We start from the raw sequence: 23,517 nt of genomic DNA on the forward strand, positions 1-23,517 counted from the left end.
CTGAAGTTTAATAAAAGAGAAACTGTCCTCATACCTAGGTTTATAATTTAATACATTCAAAACATGCCACATTTATACCGTTCAAAACTGAAGAAAGTTAGTTTAACGGGTCCCACCCGTAGGTACGAAGTCTCTTGTTGCGGAATCGACGCTAAAGTTTGGTGTCAATATCTTTAGAAATTATATATATTAGAATCTTTATAAATTATTCTATTTATTGTTTTTGTTTGCCCTTTTGCGAGCTAAGATATTCGCCCATGCACGATCGAAAATTGTTAGTAGACTCAACAAGGCCCTTATTCTTACAAACCACAAACATCGGCACGAAGGAACAGTAAACGATTTTATTTAGATTACTTTTAAATTGAAATTATCTACAGCATAAATTGATTTCATTAAATGCATACACTTGTTATATATTGTCTTTGTCAGATCAATAAATGAACAAGGAAAAGCTTTAGAACAGAATTACAACAAGAAAACAAAATAATATGATTTAGTTAACATTAGTTAAATAATGAGAAAATATTTACTTTACCTTTAATAACATTCTTTTTCACAAAACTAAAGAACTAAAATAATATCGATGCGTCTCGAATGGTAGTCTAAAAGTTATTATCTAACAACTATCATCTCTGGTCGTCGCCTGATTTCCCTCTCCCTAGTTTGTGAATAATATTTTAAAAATCAATAATTTTGTTTATGTATACAGAGTGTCTTAAAAATGAATGTTTTGAATTTGAAGAAATATGTCTATTTTTAAATAGGCGGTTCATCTCAGGGTATTTGCTGTTAAGAAATACAGAAATTTGCAAATACCACAACTGTTATTGTTATAGATTTCTGTTGTCTACATTAATATCATAGATAACTTGCTAATTTATTCCTGTATAAATATGGGATTGATTGAGATACTGACATAATAAAGTACTTTAGATTAAATAATGCTGTTTTGTTTATATCGAAAATATAGATGGTAAATATTACTATACAGGGTAGTCCGAACTGTAATCGGAAAACGCCGTATTCCACAGAAAAAAAGTAAAGAAGTTTGTATAATTTTTTTTTCAAACGTCACAAAAGTATTAATTTTTGCGACATGATTGACGATATAAAAAAGTCATTTTAACGTCTAGGCATAAAAGTAAAGAACTTTTACACCTAAGCACAAAAGTACGAAAATATATTATGAAACTGACATAAAGTGTTAAATTCAACGAACGTAACCCGAACGTATTCTCGAAATATAATTACATACAAGATATTACTTAAATAATTTTATATGATTTGGAACGTTTGAAATTGTTGAAAAATTATTTGTGGCGTTTCATAAAAAATAGCATGTTTTTTTCGGAGTAAAAAAGTGTCTTTTCAAAAAAACGTACAGCCTCGCCACAATAAGCATCATTTTTACTCCTAATAAAACAATATATCGTATGATCGAATAAAAACGGCGTCAGTGATGGCTATAGAATGAAGATCGCTGTCATTTTATATGGGAAATGTGTGTCATCGATCGTCATTTCCAAGCCAACTGGACGCCGTTTTTTTTTTCGATCATACGGTACTATTATTTATTTTTTTCCAAATACGTCAATATTTTGATCAAAATGTTTGTTGAGTGTTTTTTGCCATTGTAAATTCAATTAAATAAAAAATAATAATAAAAATTAATAATAACCATCCATCAAAGAACGAAAAAGGAACATTACCATAGAAACGCTTTTTAGTTTTTTATTCAGTTATATTTTCATACTTTTGTTCATTTTCCTCTATAACGGTATAGAAATTAGGAAAACCATAAACCAAATTAACCATTTTAGAAATCGAAGAAACTTTAATAAAAAAATCCACTACACTATCCAGAGACATACTGTATAATAAAATATTTCCAACTAAATAAAAACTACAACTTCAAAATATAGTAAAACAATGTCACAAATTCGAGTCAGGTCAGAACAAAAACATTTCGGAGAAATCAGTTTTAGTGAGAGGAAAATCCGTACCAAAAAACCTACGTAAAAACTTTTCTTCCCTAAGTCTCGCCGAAAATACTAATTTTCTCGAAGATTTCTCGAGGAACAACCTTTGGGGGAGATAAGTCGTAATAATTACTCAATCAGCGCTAATACAGTCGATTACTAGGGGTTTCTCTTAACTTCCCGTTGCAGTAATAGATTGGCAATGATTGAGGTACTTTTACCGAAGTAAGAGGTGAAAATAAAAAAGAAAAAAAATGTCGAAGACTCTTAGTGACTTATTTTTACGTGAGGAATCTCCCCACGAGAGACGGCAAATGTTTTTGAAACACCCTGTATTTGTTGCAATTTTTGATGAATACCGCTCATAACTAGTCCAGATATTATATAATTTATTTTATTACTCAGTTAAGATTACGACAGACGATGACAGAAAAAAAGTAGATGACGTCCATACTAGTGATGGGCAAAACTGTTATTTTTAGATAACAGTTGAAACTGTTATTGTTATTTATAACAAACAGCTTAAAATAACAGCTTAAAAATAACAGGTTTCTTTATTTTATTGCTGAATATCTGAAAGAGTATGAGGCGGTCACCGCCAGGCGTATTAACGCAGCTGCAAGTTGCAACAATGACGTGCTCGGTGGTAGTATTTCCAGGGTGTCATAACATTTCTAAATATCGATTGTTATCTAAAATACCTCTCTAAAAACGGGGGTTGTTTACAAATAAGCGCTGTTTACAAATTGCGATATAAAAAAGCCAAAATGCCGCCACTCGTCTATATCTATAAATTCCGATCTACTTACGCCCTACCCCTCGATCCGCGTAGATTCTGAATTGCGTAGCAGTGTACAGGGTGCATCTCACTCGACGGGCGAGAAGCTCTTAGTTATGATTTTACCATTTGCGGTCAAAAAATAGCAATATAAGAAAATGTGTAGTATATTCTTCATAAGTAAACCAACTACACACTAGAGTTCGAATTAATTTTACACTTAAACTAGCATGTACAGTTTGACAAATATAGGAAGAGACTTGGGGATAGCACGGGTCGCGCACACATAGAGAGAGAACGCATTCGGCGGAAGAGAGATTCAGTTACGCTACGAAAAATCTGATTGAAGCAAATTTGCCGGATGTCCACTGCGCATCGGGGGACGTCTCTTATTTTATATTTCTCACGTCTCTAGCTATACTTGTTAAGTTGTACCCGCGACTTCGTTCGCGTCGAATTATTAATTTGTAATGGTGATGATAAAGCAAAGCAAGAATTTCCATTAACATACAAACTGGATAAAATTTTCTCACATTTGCCAAAAATATGCTTTAAACGTCGAGCAGTTTAAACAAAATCGTGGTTAATCAATTACTCAACTTTTTGGAATACCCTGTATTATTTTTTAAAAAATTTCAAAATATGTAAAAAAACAAAATAAATTATGCGTGTCCAATCGTTTTCCCGAAAGACTAACCGTTTTTTAAATAATAAATATTATAATATTTGAGGGGCGTTTTCACCCTCTTGGAATTTGAGATTCGAGAAACCCCTCCTTATCGCACCTCTACACCCCACAGTCAATCCGTTTGCCAAAAATCAGCTTTAAAGGTCAAGCAGTTTAAGCAGAATCATGATTACTCAGTGGTCATATTTTATGAAACACCCTGTATATATTTTGTAAAAATCTCAAAATATGTAAAACAACAAAATAAAATATACGTGTTTAAGAGTTTTTTTCGAAAAACTCGCCAGTTTTTAAATAAAAAATATTCTAATATTTGAGGGCGGTTTCACCCCCTTAGAATTTGAGTTTCGAAAAATCCCTTCTTATCGAACCTCTACACACTAAAGTCAATCCGTTTTCCAAAAATCAGCATTTTACGTTAAGGGCTTTAAGCAGGATCGTGATTAATCAATGACCAGATTTTTCAAAACACCCTGTATACATTTTTAAAAAATCTTAAAATATTATTCTGAAAATTTTTCAGAATAAATAGATACTTAAATATTCAAACTTAATAACAAAGTACTGAAACATACAGCGCCATAATATCTCGACCTCCGCCCGTTATGCTCGTAACAGGTTGAAAAACAATATGTATCTAAAACAACTGATGCGTTATTCTCCAACCTGTTTCAAACCTCCATCGACCGATGCAGCAGCATTACTTTGCCACTCCGATTATCTCGAACGCCGTTCTGTTATGCTCGTAACAGGTAAAAAAACAACATAGCTAAAACAACTGATGCGTTATTCTCCAACCCGTTGGGAGCCTCCATCGACAATCGACCGATGCAGCAGCGCTCCTTTCCCACTCCTGTTATCTCGACCGCCAGGCGTTATGCCCGCAACTGTTTCAAAAAAGCTGCTTCTTTTATATCCTATTATTTTTAAGCTGTTGTCAGCCCAACACGACGCGCCGCGCCGTAGCGCATACCCCACTCCGTTGTCCGTTGTATCTCGCCGCCTGTATCGATGGTTGTCGAAATAATAGGTTTTCCATCCATACTAGTTGTTTTTTGGAATTGCTTCGAGCAGCATCGAATTTCGTGGCGGTTTCGAGCGCCGACTTCGTTTCACGAACAGTCGATCTCTGCGTGTCGTTATTTTATATCTGTTATTTTTTAAAAGTAGTAACGGTTGCGTTATGTTATTTCTAAATAATTGTTATAAAATAACAGATAGTTAAATAACAACCCATCACTAGTCCATACCAATCCATTTATTTCACTAAAAAAAGTTTCTAATATTTTTTAAGTTAACTATGGATGTAGAATGTAGAATTCCACTTCTTCAACTCCCAGTGCATGACATACCAAGAATTTACAACTTTGAGAAACATCTCACTGTAGTATTGAGTAATAAAAAGGATTGGAAGAAAGAGACGCTTACTCAGCATATAAAAGACCATACCATCATGTGGTATACGGATGCTTCTAAAACCAAAGCAGGGACAGGGATAGGAGTATTTGGACCGAAAACTGAATACTCCGAACCAATGGGCACCTACCCCAGTATCCTTCAGGCAGAAATTTGCGCTATCGAAAGATGCGTACAATTTATCTTAGATAGGAACTATCGAAAACAGGAAATTGCCATCCTATCCGACAGTCAAGCAGCACTTAACGCGATCAACACAGTAACTATCAATTCGAAGTTGGTCAAAGAATGCCTGGAGAAGCTCAACAAATTAGGCAAAGAAAATAAAGTCCTCCTACTCTGGGTGCCTGCTCACCAAGGGATAGAAGGCAATGAAAAAGCAAATGATCTAGCTAGAAAAGGAGCGAACACTCCACTAACTGGACCAGAACCGTTCTGTTTTCCAAACGGAAACCAGCTGAAAGCGGAACTGAAGAATCTGGAAGACTCCATCCGTAACTTGGAATGGGTGTCCTCCAACGGTCTAAGACACTCGAAAAAGTTCCTTAGAACTTATGACCGAGAAAAATCAAAGGTTTTCCCTGATTTAAGTAAAAACAATCTTCGGAATGTCACGGGGTTTCTAACAGGACACTGTCTCCTCAACGAACACCTCAGTAGGCTGAAACTGAGAAACAACGGCGAATGCAGATTTTGTGGGGAAAATGGGGAAACACCAGAACACCTTATCACTGAGTGCGCCGAGACGACGACCATTCGTGCCATGAACCTTGGTACGTCTGATGTCGAGGATGGAGAGCTGGCCTCTGTGGAGCAGTCTCAGATACTGGCTTTTCTTAAAGCCCTGAGACTGTATGAGGAGTTATAACTCGTTATAACTCAAGAAAGGGGAACACACAATAGATCTATAAGGTCGCGGTGATTAACTCCCCTCCTAAACATTCTACATTCTAACTGTGGATGGTTTTATATATAAATCCGTCATAGCGTCTTCTCTTGTGGTTTTTAAACAGTTCTATTGGTTGATTTCAAAAATGACAGATCAACATTTCAATATTATTGGAATGACGGAACGATGAACATGCACGAACGCAGATGTCTATGAACTCGATTTTAGATTTTTGAGGCTTGGCAAACTCTTGCCAAATTATAGGTTATAATATGTGTCAAATTATTTCAAACAACCTGCGTTTTGAAAGATGATAAATATTTGCGAATTGCTTTTGCATTTTGGTTCGTGTTATTGCGTGTGTTTCGTGTTTTTTGAAATTAACTAAAGGAAAAATCGAGGGAAAATTAACTGTAGACCCAGAGCAAAGTTTATAGTTAGTATTTGGTGCCCAGAGAGTTGTATTAACCCCTAACAAACTTTGTATACCATCTCGTATATAATACTAAAAACTGGACTAGCTGTAAAATAACGACATCACACGATAAGTAAATAACAAATTTTAGTACTCTTCAGGGAGATAATGTCAAAAGATACTGGTTTAGGAAAATTAAGATTAATGTTAATTAATCAACTTTTAAGGTATAAAATTCAGTAAGTGTTATAATTAATAAAATATTTTGTTTTATTTATGTTGTGTTATATTTATTACTGTACAATATTAAAAAATTATTTGTAGATAAGTTAAATTGATAAATATAATAATAAATGCAGGATTCTTGAAGTTTGAAAGTAACAAATAGTTCGTTCTTATAATATTTTTTGCTATATGGTGTTTTGTTTTGTTTAAAAATTCACCCTTGTTTGTTTTGTATTAACACAGACCGTAATTTTTTTGAAAAAATAACTCCATTAGATTTTTTTCAGTTTTATGATACAGTTTTTTTACAATGTTTTCAAGTAATTATAAATTTTATAGTTATTTACAGTACAAGTGTGTTTATGAAGATGATTACAACGAGTGTGAACGATTAGAACGACGAGATCGTAGACCGAGTCGTTCTAATCACATGAGTGTTGTAATCATGTTTAAACGCACGTGTCATGTACAACGTTTTATCTACAACCGAAAAATAAGAAAATGCTGTTTTAAGTTTCGTTTATTAGTCGCCCACCTTTAACTATGACATTTGTCACATTTTTTTAATTATAATTGTGGGAAATTGTCATTATTATAAAAACTAGTTGTGTTATAGATTCATAACACCACTAGTTGTGTTATAAATCTCATCACTCTCTCTCTTCAGTTCTGACCCCCATTAGGGAGTGTAGTGGTCAGCGTAACATCATGGATGATTTTTCTCCGTGCGCCTCTGTCTTTTGTCATCTCGATGACATCGTGCATTGGCTTGCTACAGCAAGTCGTGATCTGGTCTATCCATCGAGTTGGAGAGCGGCCACGTGGTCTACGTCCCTCCACCTTGCCTTGAATTATCCATATGAGTCTTTCCATATTGTCCAGACTTTTCCTCATTATATGTCCAAAATATTTTAGTTGTTTTAGTCGGATTTTACAGGAAAGCCTGTTAGTAATATTAAGTTCATTTATAATGGAAACGTTTGTACGGCGTTCAGTCCATGGGATACGGAGCATACGTCTATAACAATACATCTCGGTAGCATCGATCTTCTTACGTTCCGCCTGCTTGAGAGTCCACGATTCGCAGCCATACGTCAATATTGGGAGTACCAAACAGTTGACTAGTCGGTTTTTGGTGGCTCTTGAAATCTGGCGGTCTTTCCAGATCTTGGTCAGTCTCCCAACAGCTACCTTTGCTATGTTGCACCTACGCTTCACCTCTTCTTCCGATGTGCCTGTATTTGTCAATAGTGATCCCAGGTATACGTATGACTTAACGACTTCAAAGAGGTCGATATGACTTATATTTGGATGGTTGTTATGTTGCCTATCAACTATCATAATTTTGGTTTTTTGCGTATTTAGTTCCAGACCGAGCCGATTGCTTTCGTTTTCTATCCTATTTACTAAATTGATTAACTCTTCTTGACTGTTAGCGAGTAGTGCTGTATCATCTGCAAAGCGTAGATTATTTATTTTTTGGCCATTTATTGAAATGCTTCCTTCCCATGTTTCTAGCGACCTTCTCATTATGTATTCTCCGTATATGTTAAATAGTTGAGGAGACAATATACACCCCTGTCTGACTCCTTGTTCGAGGGAAAATTCCTTTGAAGCTGAATCCAGTATTCTAACTGATTCTGTAGTGTGCTGATACAACTGAATGATAAGTGAAATAAGGTGTTGCGGTACCCCCACTTCCTTTAAGATTTTCCACAGGTGATGCCATCTGACTTTGAATCTTTAGCTTATTTATGAATCTCATAACGTAACTGAAATACTAAAAAAAATAGTGATGTAAAAACGTTATAACTAAACGGTTGTAGATTCTGTAAAATCCTTAGTGTCCTTAGCAAGAAAATTCTTGTCTAGAGCTATTTTTATACGATTGATGAGTTACTAGTAAGAAAATATGTTTACAGAATCGCACTGCTGCTATGCGTTCCAATTGTACCAACTGCTTCTTTGTAAAATTAAACAAAATAAATTGAAATGAAAATGACAGAGGCAAATCTATCACTGTCAACGATTTTGTCGTTGGACAGACCTTAACCGTAAACTACGGCTTTTAAGAACAACATTTTGTCCGAAATAGACTTTACTTAATTTTTAACGACGCTGATGAACACGGTCCAAAAAAAATTACATAACTTATTCAAAAACTACGTCCTTAAAACAAGTTAAGGAACAAGATCTCAAGGTAAAGTTATAAGTTAATTTAATTTTACCGCACTGCGAAGTTCCTGAGAAAACTTTGGAATGGCACAATCTTACAAATTTTAGAGCAAATAAAAGTCGTTAGAAGGCAACTACATCAGCGCTAAGAGCACCGTTTTCTATATAGTTTCCGCAGTTTAATAAAATCTTAATAAGCTAAAAAAGGAAATGGGTACTTGTAGAGGGTAATATCGTAATATATTTCATTGTTCATTTTCGGCATTTTTTTATTTCTTTAGATAAAAAAAACGAGATTTGGTATGTTAGTATATGACATAAATTAGGATTGATTTACGTATCCAATTGTTTTTGGTTTTCACCGGAAATGACTACAACTTTTGATTTTTAAATGGCGCCCTCAGTATTTTTTTACTTTATTCGATAGAAAATAACAATCTGAATAGAATGATATTATCATATGTCAACTTTTGACATTCTCGCTTAATAAAAAATTGTATTTTAAAATCCAATCTAGAGTGCCATGGCTATGTTAAAAACACTAATTCTTAATCAAGGAGCCTTGAAAAAATAGATTTGATCGTCTAATATTTTTATTGTCGTGTCCTGGCCAGTTAGAAAATGCTCAAATCATATTTTTAATCATATCTCAATTTTTTCAAATGGAGCGAGGGTAGCTCATTAGCATATTTGGAAAAAGCCTATTTTTTAAAAAAATATTTTTTTTATTAAAGCCACTTGGTATATTTCGAGTCAAATTTTCGTTACGAACCGCAAGTTATAATTTCAAATAAATCATATGCGAAAATGTCAAAAGTTGACATATGATATGTCATTCTATTTAGAGTGTTATTTTCTTTAAAATAAATTAAAAAAATACCAAGGGTGCCATTTAAAAATCAAAAGTTGTAGTAATTTCCGGTGAAACAGGAAGTGATCAAAAACAGTTAAATACGTCAATCAATCCTAATTCATGTCATATACTAACATACCAAATCTCGTTTTTTTAACTGAAAAAATAAAAAAGTTATAGGGGTGAGCCACTTTTGAGACGCACCCTGTATAGACTAGTCATATTCTGGTCAATATTAATGGAAAATCTTGAATACTTTTGACCTTTTAGAGCCGTTTTTAGCGTTTTCCCGGAACTTCACAAAAAAAGTGTCAGGATTTTTTTTGTAGACAATGACCTAAGTTAGGTTAGGTTAGTTGCATATTCTGGCAAATATTTGCGAAAACTTATTTTTGGGCTATTTAGGGTCATTTTTTCGGCTAAAGCTGACTGAGAAGGGTGTTACAATTTTCCCCCCAAAACTACTCTCCAGAACGTACACAATCCGGCTAAATAGGCAAGGCCGACGAATCAGAGACTCTTTAGACCTTATATCGGTGTTATCTGTGGTCTCAGGACCTGACTATGGCCCTCCTCTCTTGATTTGATGACTAGCTGGGCAATTGCTCTGAATTTAGATAATAATAACGGAGAAATATACTAACTGAAAGAAGCAAAAACACCTACGCCATTTCCTTAATCGGCATTTCAGAAGTATCTATTCTCATGTAGATTAATGAATAATATCTCTTCTGAATGGATAATAAAATTTCGTCTTATTTGTAATGCAAACAGTGTGCCGTCGCTCGTATTTCTTGCAAAGTAACTTTGAAGGAGAACAAACAAATTTTCTGTCGTATTGTTTGAGTTCGCGGTTCCGAAGAACTACAACGTCCGCCTATTTAGACGAATCTTGACGAAAATTAACGTCGAATTCGCGAATTATTTACATGTTACAAGGGAAAGTCATATTTGGAACTGTCATGTCAAGATTTAATAACGTGGGTTTGGTTTGTTTCTGTTGTTTACTTTCGTATATTTTGTTTAACTAAGACAAGATAATCTTATATATAATTAGAGGGATTTGGTGTTCCTAAAAAATATCAGGATTTCTGTATGTATACAGGGTGAGCGCAAATATTTTCAGGTCTGGTAGATCTCGATAAAAGACACATATTTTTTCTTTACCGTTTTTCAAATAAGTTCAAAATAACCGAGTTATCCATGTTAGAAAATTTAAAAAAAATTATTTATTTAAAAAAAAAATTGAGAGCTACATACCTGATTTTTTCTGTATTTGCAGTAAAGCCGTAACTATGGTAATATTGGTAATATCAGAGATTAAGAAATTATACCGTGGGGAACTTTGCGGTGAACAGGCAGTTCTAAAAAGTTTTAAAGGTAAAATATAGAGGAAAATATAAAAGAAAATGCACGATTTTCAACATCTTTTTTGCGAAAAAAACCTCAGAGACGTGTTCCTTGGGTCGAAATATACCACCCCTAAAAATATTTGTACTTTGTTAATACTCCCTGTATATTACAAATGTCCGATCAAAGGATAGAATATTTGAAAAAAATGAAAATTGAAAAAGTATAAAAGAGCTTAACAATATTAGAACAAGCAAAAACTTTTGTGAAATTTTTTCTATTGTAAAAATAATCCTCCAGTAGGAATTTAACTTTAATTTAACGGAAAAAAGTGTCTAGCTTATTTACCACTCACCTTAAACGATTCTTGTAGTACAAGGAACGATTCCTTACTAGCCCTCTTTTCTTTCTAACAACCTTTGCCTTCACCATCGTTTGCATTTTGAAGCACTTTAATAAGAGTTTCCACTAAAGAGTTCACTCGAAAAAAACTGTTCACTAATTTACAATGCAATTTATTTGCTACCACAGCTTATTCTGTACCAGCTGGTTATCTTCCCTTGTTTTTGCGCCTATTATTGTATTATTCCCACTTGTTAAATAATAGGAGAAAAGCTAATAGTTTATTTGGAAGACTTTTATGACTTTTTTATTATTACACTCTGAAAAACTGAAGTTACTTAAGTTATACAGGTGTCACAGAAATTTTAGCCCATAAGTTTTTTGACGAAAAAAGAGTTGAAATTTTATATTTTTCTTGATACCTATATTCCGGAAAATTTTGAAAAACTTTTCGATCACACTGGAGAGTCAACACTGGAAAGCTGAGATTCTGGTAATTGCTTGGTATTTGAGGCAAGTTATTTTAAAAATGGCAAAGAGAAAATCTGTTTCTTTTGGCCAGATCTACCACACCTTATAATAATTGCGCTTATTTCTGGGACACCCTGTATATAATGCTCTTGTTCTAAGCTATATTAAGTAGGCTATTACGCTGCTTGTTCCATTTTATAAATACCTTTCAGTATTATTAAAAACCATTTAACATACTTAACTAGTCCGGTCAGTAAAGTGTGTTTATCTAAGTTTAAGTGAATTCCTCGAAATATGTCAGGGCATATTATTAGAATATCCTATCGAATAACAAAAAAGAAATTGGGATGAAATAAAAAAGTTTTGTATGACAAAAAAACAGCTTGGAAAATGTTGTTTTTCAAGCTGGATAAGAAAATATTTTGATAAAATTGAAGACATGTTATTAAATTGAAAAAAGGGAAACTTTTGTTTACACACATAACTTTTCTTTTTTAGACCCGGGAAAATAACGAGAAAATAAAGTTATTTGAACAATTTAATAAAATTAACAAGCAAATTTCTGTGCTATTTGCGAAAAACATGTTTTTCAATGTGTGTTCCTTCAAATATGTCCTGTTATTTATTGGTCTTTACTATATGTTACAGTAAAGACTGATTGGCTTGTTGATTTACTCAAAAATCGTCTAGAAATAATAAATGTAATGAGCTTTTATTAACATTTCTAACAACATTATGGTTTTTTGTGCAAAATTACTCTATTTGGCACCTTCAAATTCTTGTAAACAAAATGTGACATCGAATTTGACAATAACAAAATCATTTTTGCTAGTATTTTAATTGTAGCCTTCTCTGGGCCGTGTATTAAATTTTACTAACTTTAAGGTAGATTTTTACTAATATCATTTAAATGCTGATTCTGAATAAAACGAATGCATAAAATGATCTAGGGACATACTATTTTGCCGTTTTTAATAGTGTATCTAACTTTAGTGGGGCGAAGAAGTTACAGCCCTTGAAAGGACAAATAAAAATAATATATTTTTAAGAACATTGGTAAATCGTCTTTCTTGAAATTTGGTACTCTTACGCACATTTTAATACGTAAAAAAGGTGCTCTTCGTTTAGTTCGAAACAGTAAACGGTTAAATAAAAAAGTACTTTCACTAAACATTATCTTTTAAGTAAGAATTTTGCATAGAATCTTTCAAGTCCTTGGTGGCCGCGTGGTTAAAGCGTTAGGACTTTACGCTTCTATGACGTTGGAGCCGTAGTAAGGCAGGTTCGAATCCTAGTCAAGGCGACTTTTTTTTAATCGTTTTTTTTTTAGTTTTTACATATTTATTTTTACTTTTTACATATTTATTACTGATTAATACAATTTTTAGTAATGTGTTTCTTCATTTTTTTTTAAATTACTTATACGCGCATTCAAAATTTCAGCTAAATCCGAAAAAAAGTTTATAATAACATAGTGTCTAATGTTGTATAGATAATGAATGGTACGGAACCTTTCGTGCGCGAGTCCGACTCGCACTTGGCCATTTTTTTCTGGATGTCATATGTAAGATTTTTCCCCAACACCACAAAAAAATTCACCAGATCTACCCATCTCTACTTAAAAACTTTTATTCCTTGTCACCCATCACTGAACTATTCTCACCCTCAAACCGACTTTGTTGCGGTCGTGATTTCTACGTACTCGTATAATATACGCGGCTTTATCGTTTTCTACGGTGTTTCGGCTCCGGTAACTGTGTAGAAACTGAAACGAGGCCGGTCGTACGAGTATTTTACGTCGGGCGATGGTTTGTTTACTCGCCCGTATAATTTGGTCCGTAATCCATGCTTATCTCCATACACTTTTAATCTTGCTGCGTTTATTTATGTGTATGTGCATGAGGTTTATTAATACGCCAGCTTAATACAGTAAAAAGATACATTTTAGCATTGGAAATTGTTATCATTTGACGCGCAGATAAGAATAGGACTCTATCTTTGAATAAAGAAGATTAAGGAAAGAGTTAGGTCGAGCGCCGACTTAATTTTTCTTTTTTGATCATACCGTTTTTTTTATCACACGATATTTGTTATACAGGGTGTCAAAAAAATTGTGTATCTAACTTGATGGGGGATTCTACAGATAAAAATAAAACAAAAAGTTCCTATGAACATATACCTTAAATTGGTTCCCGAAGAAGTTACAGTCCTCGAAAAGTTAAATAAATAGTTATTTTTTATACAAAAGACGATAAAATGATAATTTTAATGAATTAATTTTGGGAGACGATAATGCAATTTTATCGTCGTGTATAAAACAATATTTTTTTTTCCATAGCGAGTTACGTTTTAAAAAATATTCAGAAATTATTATTTCAAGGAATTTATTACGAGTAGGAGATGGAGTAACTTCTTTGGGAAGCATTTTAGGGCATATTATTATGTTCATACACTATTTTTTGACACCCTGTATAAATATTACAGAAATGTCTATCAGTATATTTAGGTACATCAAAATTCGTTTATTGAGGTAAACAAAACTTTTATCGTAAAAATTAATGATACTGTTAAGATGATTGTTGACATACATTACGTAGGCGCAATCATAATACGTTAAGTCAAAAATAAACACCTAATAATCTGGGAATTATATATGCAGATAGTAAATATGTACTTAAGTATGACACTTAAACTAATTCTGCATATATATACATTCAAAAGTTTTGAATCATCTTGTTTTAATGTGAAAGGGGAAATAATTTTTGTGGGTTTGATTGTCAGTGTTCATCGTTGTAAATTATAAACACCCTCTATATTATGCCCGAAATGTTTTTTTGGACTTGAAAATTTTTTATTCATATTCAGAAGAAAAAAAACATTCAACCTAATCCAATCTACTGCTACTTCCACTAACAGTAAATAAAAGTCTAAAATACTCTCGTTAACCAATCTAATAAAGCGACAAAATAAGAAAATGAAGATGTCGTTGAAAGCAACGAGGAAGAAAAACGCAAATTAGTCGTTTAAAGGGATGGAAAAGCGCCAGGCCTCCGAGGAAATTCCGCCTCAAAGGCAAACCGATCGACCGTAGTTAATAAGCGAAAGGGAAAACGTTTTTCGCGAGAAAAAGTCCCAGGGAAATTATATTTCCCGGCGGACGGCCGGGTATATCCGGCCAGAAATCGCTTTTCTAATAAAAAAATAGCAGGTTTCCATTGATTTTGTGCTTATTTTCTGTATCTGGAAAATTACGCGACAGCAGATCATCGATTGCATTAATGGAAATTTGCCCCTAAGATCATTCAACGGAATCAATTTGGACAAATTAAGTAATGAAAATCCTACTCTAGGTTCCTGGCCACTAAGGCTAATGGTAATCAAAAATCAAACGATCTAGTTCGAAAAGGAGCTAACACTCCATTTACTGGACATCGAGAACTAACCTTTGTAAAACTCTCCGATACTCGCTTTTGTCAAAGCCATGAGACTATAACTTGGTATAATTTAAGAAAAAGAGATATAATAGATTTTTGAGGTCGCGAAGATCCGATACCATTCTACATTCTACATTGTCTAAAATTGTTCAAATTTGGCATGTGTGTTCAGCATAAGCAGACCTTTAAAAAAAAATGGCGCCGGGAGGCACGTATAGCCGCCCATACTAAAATATGTTAATAAAAAGTTGGTAGGCAGTTCTTTTAGTTTAAAAGTAAAGGAATTTTTTCAATTTTTTTTATCTCAAAAACTGCGACTTTGACTGATTTTGATGTTTTCCAACAAATTTTGTTGGAAATATTATTTCTAATCTTAAATTGAAAACCGCGTTTCGCTAGCTACTGTAATTTTGGAGTTTTTTTACGATACGATTTTTTTTTAATTTTTAACCCCATCCCATACCCCCTTAACAAAAATCGTTCAAAATTTGCATGGGATTTCCTTTTTCCAACGCCAATGCACCACCCGGTATATTAGGACACCTTTATATTTTCATGGTTTTTTTTAAATTACTCTGAATATTTTATAAAATTTGACAGTTATTTAGTTTTTTTTGTAAAATAAAAAGTAAAATAAGAACATTAAAATGTACGTCAACTTATGACGCAGATACAGGAAATCCAGAAACAAAAATTAACAAACTCTATGAAAATAAAAATGAAATTAGGAAAATAAATACCCTTGAACTCTTTACGATACAACTGGTCTCCAATATTCCGTTTTTCTTTCTATTGACTGACGCAAGTTCAGTATGTTTATTGGGAATAGACTAATAAAACATGCATATTATTTTCCAGCTTCTCTAAACAACAGTCTACTATCGTAAAACAAAAAACAATCGATTTTCAATCGAATTCGATTTTATACTATTAATAGACTGTTTATTGCAGTTTGAACTCCACTAAGGTCCTTATTTTAGAGCAGAATTAGTATACCGTGTGGTGCATCGGAACATGCCCGTGTAAATTCTGAAAAGGTTAAATATTATCTCCCCAGATGGTTTTATGCAAAAGTTTAATTAGACTTTTTTGAAGAGGCGTTAAAGTTGTACTTTTGTGTAGAATTTCGTTTCATTTGGAATAGTCATTTAAAAGTTATTTGCAAAAATCTACCTTCAAATTAGTAAAATTTATAATACGGCCAGAGAAAGCTTTAATTTTGCAGATAAATAATAATATAGAATATTAAATTGCGATAAAAAATAATTAGGCAACTAGGTTAACACAAAATCAAGGCCCGCTTGGATACAGATAAAAAACCCTAATATTTCTCTTATTCTTAGAAATACATACCCATAAGTTTATATCGTTGGAAAGGGTTAAATATCAGCATTTCTTTAAGTTCATAGCCAACTATGATTTCCATTTAAATAATTATAGTTTTTATTATTTCTAACAAAAAGAGCAAGTATAGAAAAAAGCTGACTACGCCACTAGATTGTGCTTAAAAAAGTGCCTTAAGGACGTCTTTACAGAATTTTATTATTCCGCGAAATAAAAAAATTATGGGCGATTTTCAAAATGGTAAAAAATTCAAAAAGACCCCGTATCTCAGTTGGCAGTGAAAATAGCAACAGGCGGTTTATGCCATTAAACGTGTCTCAGAAATCGAGCCCATGACATCTACGTCGGTTTTGCTCTATCTAGTCAGGAAATAGGTTTTCTCTGTTAAAACAGACCTATTTCGACCAGCCTGTACATTTCAAATCTTCCGGAAATCATTATGTGTAGGACCGCTTTTATAACTTAAAAATTGGAAGTAAAAACTATGTTATGAAAGTAGATTTGTATGTATACAAACTTTTTCATTTTTACAATATTAAATATTAGTATTTGAAAAGTTTCATGCAACTTTTAATAAATGTCGTGACGTCTAAATACGAAAAACTTTTTAATATTAAAAACATCTTTAAAGTCACATGCATTAATCTAAACCGACCATACAAATAAAGTTTTATAGTGTTTTATAAAAGCAGAATAAAATTTATTTTCTACTCAGCTTTGTTTGAGAAAAAATTATGTTTATATAAAGCGCCACAGGAACAAACAATAAGACCTTTTATTTTACTTTGTATCATCTAGTCTTTCCTCATATTTACTTTTAAATTGAACTTTTCAATCTAGAAGAATCGAGAGCTGCACAAATACGAAAAAGGTTAAAAATCTGATAGATAAAATATATAAGTGTGTTTTAAATAAATATTTAGACCTATATTCTTCGTAATGTAATGAAGATTTTGATGTATATTTATGCAGAGCACAGAAAAATCATTTTTTTGTAAATATCTGCCGAAATATGCAATTTCCAAAATTTTTCTTGGAATAAAAAATAAAGCTTAGGTATTTTTTTTCTGTATTAACATTCCATTTAGTGTCGTAATGTGTGTATGTTCGTGTGTATGTACATTTTTAGTATTGACCTCTCCAACATTATCATCAAATGGCATTCCCCAGCAGTGTTGTCTTTGATGCCGTTTTTTTTCGTTCATACGGTATATTACTGTTGTGTTATATGCTTATTTACAAATAAAACAACAAATTGTTTAAATACAGTTCTCGAATTCTATTGAACAGAAAATTTTTATAACAAAACATTTAGCTGAATCGAAAAATTATTAAATTCAATTTTGGCCACAAAAACCAGAATGTTATCATTGTTTATGCATTTCAGTTGTTTCAGTTCTATAGAATTCAATATTAATACGTTATTACATTATTTTTTCTGTTGTAATTAGCAAAGGTATAGCAAACTTTTTAATGAAGTATTGAGCATTTTTTTAATAATTAATTATTTTTAAAATGACAGGGTTCATGTGCAGAATTGCGAATTTCGTTGTTAACGCTTGGTTTCGAAATAATAGAGAAGCGGAAAACTTGACAGAATATTTAATTGAATATTTTAAAATTTTAGAATGTTTTGTGTATTATTCGTTACGAATATTATATTATGTTATACCTCAAAATAATTTATTGATATAAAAAATGATGAATTTTAAATGATTAATATTGTAATTTTGACATCGAAAAAACTAAAATTATGTGCACTCCCCAGGAAAATCACAATAATGTCATAAAAATTGCAGAAAAACTATTGGAATAAGTAGCGGAATTCAATAATTACCTCGGCAGTTTGATTTCGGAAAAGGCCAATATCGACTCTGAAATTCAGCACAGGATTAGCAGCGCCTCAAGAGCATTCTGGAAATTAATGACAGGGTTTTCTACAATCATAACTTGAGCACAAAAAAGAAATTTGCAGTGTACCGAGCAATAATAATCCCAACTATGTTATAGGAAGTGAAACCTGGGTGCCATACCGCCGGCACATGAACGCATTAAACAAGTTGCAATAGAGACACCTTAGACAACTCTTAAAAATCAAATGATTCCGCCATGGCCACCACGTATCGGTCCTTGAAAAAGCCAGCTGCGAGAGCGGTAAAGTCATGATTACTAAATACCGCTGAAAATTCTAAAAAATTTCTAAAAAAATTTTTAGAAACCGGGTGGACAACCCAAAAGGTACAAGGATATTTTCCACGAAAACTTAAAAGGGATAAGCATACAGAATCAGAGGCAAGAAGCAGCGCACAATGGAACGCAATGGAGAAGAATTGTAAACTCAGTTAACGATAACCAACAAGTAAAAAGGCAACAAAGTACGGAAGAGAGATAACACCATGTATCGGGCTTCTCAATTACAGAAAAACTCAAGAAAGAAAACGCCTTGCATAACCATCTTCTGATGCGTGTCAAATACTCGTCAGCGAGTAATGGCAGTAGTAGCAGGCCATTGACAATGATATGACCGAGGACCGTTGTTCGGATTGCGTATAAACAAACTAGGCCCCGTCCAGTTTAGTCTTAGCAGCAAAAAGAAGACGTTAATTTTTTTAATCATCGAGAAAAAATAACAGACTGAGAGCTTCAATTAAAAAGTTTTGGTTTTACCAGCAGCGATTAGAGAAAAAAAATCAACGCCCACAAACTGGCTGAGAGTTGGCAGAGATTGCAAATAACTACAACCGATTGTTTTCTATATCGTGCTGATATTTTTTTGTTTTCTGCGGAAAGTTATAATTTACTTTTGAGTCGAGTTCGGTTTTACATTGGACCCTTGTTTGCCGATACGTGCTTTCCAATTCGTTTATTTACTTTTCGGGTAGCTCTACGCCTCGATAGCGTTTCTGCTTCGGCTGACGTCAACGTATTTTTGTTGTGTTGTTAGTATAAATGTAGGCGTGCGTTTGCGTTAAATTTGTATTTTATTAACAATCCCATAATGAAATTATGAGATTACAGATTTTTTATTATCTATTTACTTACCCTATTGAAATTCTCTACTTATTTTTCTTTCTAAGAACCACACGATCGAAAAAAAAAGATGTCAAAGTTGTCTGCGGAATGACAATCCATAATAATTTTGGCGAGGTCAAGCTAGGGCTTGACCTCGCTTGACCTGCTGTCTAGGGACAGCATTTACCTAGGCGTACATTACTAATCTAATGGTAGATTACAATTTCTAGATGTATTAGTTACTAAAAACACTCATGGATTTCCCGGAATTTGATATGTATAGGAAAAATACCACTTCATACAGATATACCGGGTGCGTCTCAAAAGTGGCCTCTATAACATTTTTATTTTTTCAGCTAAGAAAACGAGATTTGGTATGTTAGTATATGACATAAATTAAGATTGATTGACGTCTTCAATTGTTTTCGGTGACTTATTGCTTCACTGGAAATAACTACAACTTTTGATTTTTAAATGGTACCCTTGGTATTTTTTTACTTTATTCGATAGACAATGAAATTCTGAATAGAATAACATATTTCAACTTTTGACATTCTCGCTTCATAAAAAATCGTATTTTAAATTTCAATCTAGGGTGCTATGGCTATGTTAAAAACACTAATTGTTAATCAAGGAGCCTTGGACAAGTAGATTTGATCATCTAATGTTTTTAGTGTCTTGTACTGGCCGGTTAAAAGATTCCTTAATCGTATTTTTAATCATATCTCAATTTTTTCAAATGGAACGAAGGTGGCTTATTAGCATATTTGAAAAAAGCATTTTTTTCCGAATAATTTGATACTACACACTTGCTATTTCGAGTCAAATTGTCGTTATGAACCACATGCTATAATTTCAAATAAACCTGTCTATTCCTTTTCTATCGAATAAAGTAAAAAAATACCGAGGGTGCCATTTAAAAATAAAAAGTTGTAGTCATTTCCGGTGAAACATGAAGTAACCGAAAACAATTGAATACGTCAATCAATCCTAATTTATATCATATACCAACAAACCAAATCTCGTTTTTTTACTTGAAAAAAATAAAAAAGTTATATGTGTGAACCACTTTTGAGACGCACCCGGTATTCCTATTAAGTCTTACCATAGTGTTGAACATAAGATGGCTGATTTAAATTTCATAGATTATGGATTACTTAGTTTTCCACTTATCAACAAAAGATACGAAATAAAAAAGATACTACATTAGGAAAATGTAGCTGAGTGTAATGGATGTTCTCCTTCATTAGTTGAAAAAGTAATTAGAAAACATAGATATAAGTTTGTGATTTCTGCAAATTCAACCTCAAAATATATTGCAATAATACCGTTCGATAGAGGGTTATTCCGTGGTTTAAAAAGAATTTTTAAGAATGTCCATTATAAACTTGTGTATAGTGCTAATAATAATTTACAACAACTATTAGGTAATCCTAAAGATAAAACACCTCTACCGGATAGGTCGGGTATTTATATTATATATTATAATTATGTTGGGCAAACCAGAAGATTAATATTTACTAGATTTCAAATACATACGGCTCAGATATGGCAGACCGGATAAATAATGCGTTGCTTAACATATTATTGATAAAGATCATGTTATAGAGGTTAATAATTTAAAACGAATTAAACAAGTCTCAAATTACAGGCAATTAGATGCATATGATGCTTGGTTGTCGAGAGGCACGTCCAGTGCAAAAGTAAAGTGTTTTGGTATATTGTGATGAATTAGTGCCTTAATTTGCTATTTACCTAATGATTTTTCCGGTATTTTAACATTACAACGTTAAAGTTGATTAGATAATCTGACAGAAAGCATTACATAATTTTTCAGGACACGATACACATCTTCTTTCTAAGGCTAATATTCTAAAAGCTGAAACCTTTGTTCACTTACGCCGCTTGCTTTTCAAAACACGGCAAGCTTTTCTTTCATATCCTATAAACCCCTCACCCCTTATTACCCTAATTAATGCAGGAGATGCACCCCACCCTTACATTTTCCAGCGTAAGGGATTATTTTTGTTTCCTTCCGGTGTTTTACGGAGAAGAGCCCTCTCGAGCTATTTCCGGAACGCATATGATGTCACGCCGGGTATTGTTGCACGTCGGGACAGAATAGACAAATTTTTCCAGGAAATAACGAACGAAGACATATGATAGGTGGCGTCTAAAAATAGCTGGTTCTTTTTAATTGTTTCGAAAGGGGTTTGTAAGAGGTCTCGAATATAATAGAAGTTTTAATTTATACAGTCTTAAATAAGTATGCAAAATACCCTGTATGCTAAGGAAAGAACAACAAAATAAGATCAAGGAAAAAAAAACTTTCAAAAAATAAATATTATAAAACAACAGCAGCTTAAAAATTCTCAGGTGAATTTTTTACTTAAACCCTAACTAGTTTTTGTTTAAAGCAGGTATGTTTTTGACCTAAAAGCATTTTCAACGCTTTTAGGTGAGGCGGTGTTGCCAAGAAGTTACTTAATATTTTATAATTTTGGCTTATTCAGACAAAGCTTTTAATCTCAACTCACTAAACCTCCAGTATGTCTGCGAGCATAACGTAATCCCTTAGACTAGGTAGAACTTAACATAAACCTCTATTCATAATAATTTAACCTGAAACTTTTTAAGCTGATGTTGCTTTATTATTATTTATTTTTAGGATATTTTTGTTAGTTCCTTGAACTTATTTTTTCCTTAGAAATGGCGAATGTAAGCGACGGCGACGGTGCTCACGGTCCCAAAGTTAAAATGCGACGTTTCGTTTACATCTCTATCAGGGTGGGACTAAGGATTTGATATTGAAGAAAAATGTGGATCGATTTTGGCATAATTGGGGACGGGCTACAAGACGTTTCGAACCGATGCCTCTAAATGGGTCCGGAACAAAACTTGGGTCGATTGGAACAAAACTTGGCACGTGGATAGAGGTACCCAAAATGGAGTCCTTAGGCTAAGAACATAGTGAAGCGGCGAGGATAGCGGCGAGCAAGCAGCGCGACATCGCGTCCAAAACGATCCCGTGAAGACAAGTACGCGCAAACGTAGTAAAACGATCTGCTCGAGCGGTTAGATCGAGTTGCAAGTTCATTTTGCTCTTAAAAATTAACCAAGGAATGTATTGATATGATCTAAAAAATAAAATACTCAGGAGATATGATTCTAACCGTTAAATTATATTTTAGGAAAATTTACATACGAAATTATTGCATAGGGTGTTTTAAAGTTAAGGTAAAAAACAACTCCTCGTTTAACCCTGTATAATATGCCAAATACTAAAGTTTATAAAAAAGCTGAGTGTACGAATTAAAGTTGATATAATTATATACAGCTTGCAAAAAAAATCATGAAAATAAAGCTAAAAATAACAAAAATATAACACTTTAAATTTGAACAAAAATTTCTCCGTTGTGTTTTTTTTGCATCTGGGTGTATTAAATATGCATATTTATGAAAACAATAATAATACATTTTTCGATATAATTCCGGAAAATGCCGAAACGCTCCAAAATTGTCGAAATCTTTGGATCGCATCCGCTGAAAAAACAGCATCAAATAGTATTTGCATTGTCTTTATGGAAACTTTCCTATCTAAACTTGTTTCATTTATCTGTGCATTTAATAATTGACCTTGTTTGCTGTCGTTAATTTTTCCGTGTCAATTTAATGATTTGCAACGTACGCAAATTCGAGAAATGTTTTGTTAATTGGCGCCCAAACCGCACGGTTTGCTGATTTTTGACGATGATTTGTCCCACCAACTGGATCGGTTAATGTCGCTTATTGTGCCCCCGTGTTTCGCCAATAAACAGAAACAATATTTAGGCACAAAACGGCAACGTTTCATTATAACGAGCGTCCAAATGAGGAAAAATGGTGTTTACGCGTACACGTTTGTCGTGCAGTAGGTGGAATATAGCGTTTGATGTCGGTCTGCGTTGGACATTTTAATATGCAGGTTGCACAGCGTGTATTTTGCAAAAGAAACTGTCTACTAAACAAACAATTTAATCGGGAAGTTTATGTTTAAATAACAACCATACCCCTTTTGTTATAAACTGAGAGGGTATGATTTTCCAAAAAAGACTTTTGGGTATTTCGCTACTAGAAAAAAATCTACAAAATAAAATAGTTATT

General features: G+C 33.1%; 1 protein-coding gene across 4 annotated transcripts in view; it reads right to left on the bottom strand.

Annotated features, from left to right (window-relative positions):
* LOC115883928 (eye-specific diacylglycerol kinase) overlaps positions 1 to 23,517 on the bottom strand; it is a 317,841-nt gene that overhangs the window by 92,652 nt on the left and 201,672 nt on the right. The window lies entirely within an intron of this gene.

Source organism: Sitophilus oryzae, unplaced genomic scaffold (assembly GCF_002938485.1).
Source record: "Sitophilus oryzae breed Bouriz unplaced genomic scaffold, Soryzae_2.0 scaffold_2006_pilon_pilon, whole genome shotgun sequence".
Taxonomy (NCBI): Eukaryota; Metazoa; Arthropoda; class Insecta; order Coleoptera; family Curculionidae; genus Sitophilus; species Sitophilus oryzae.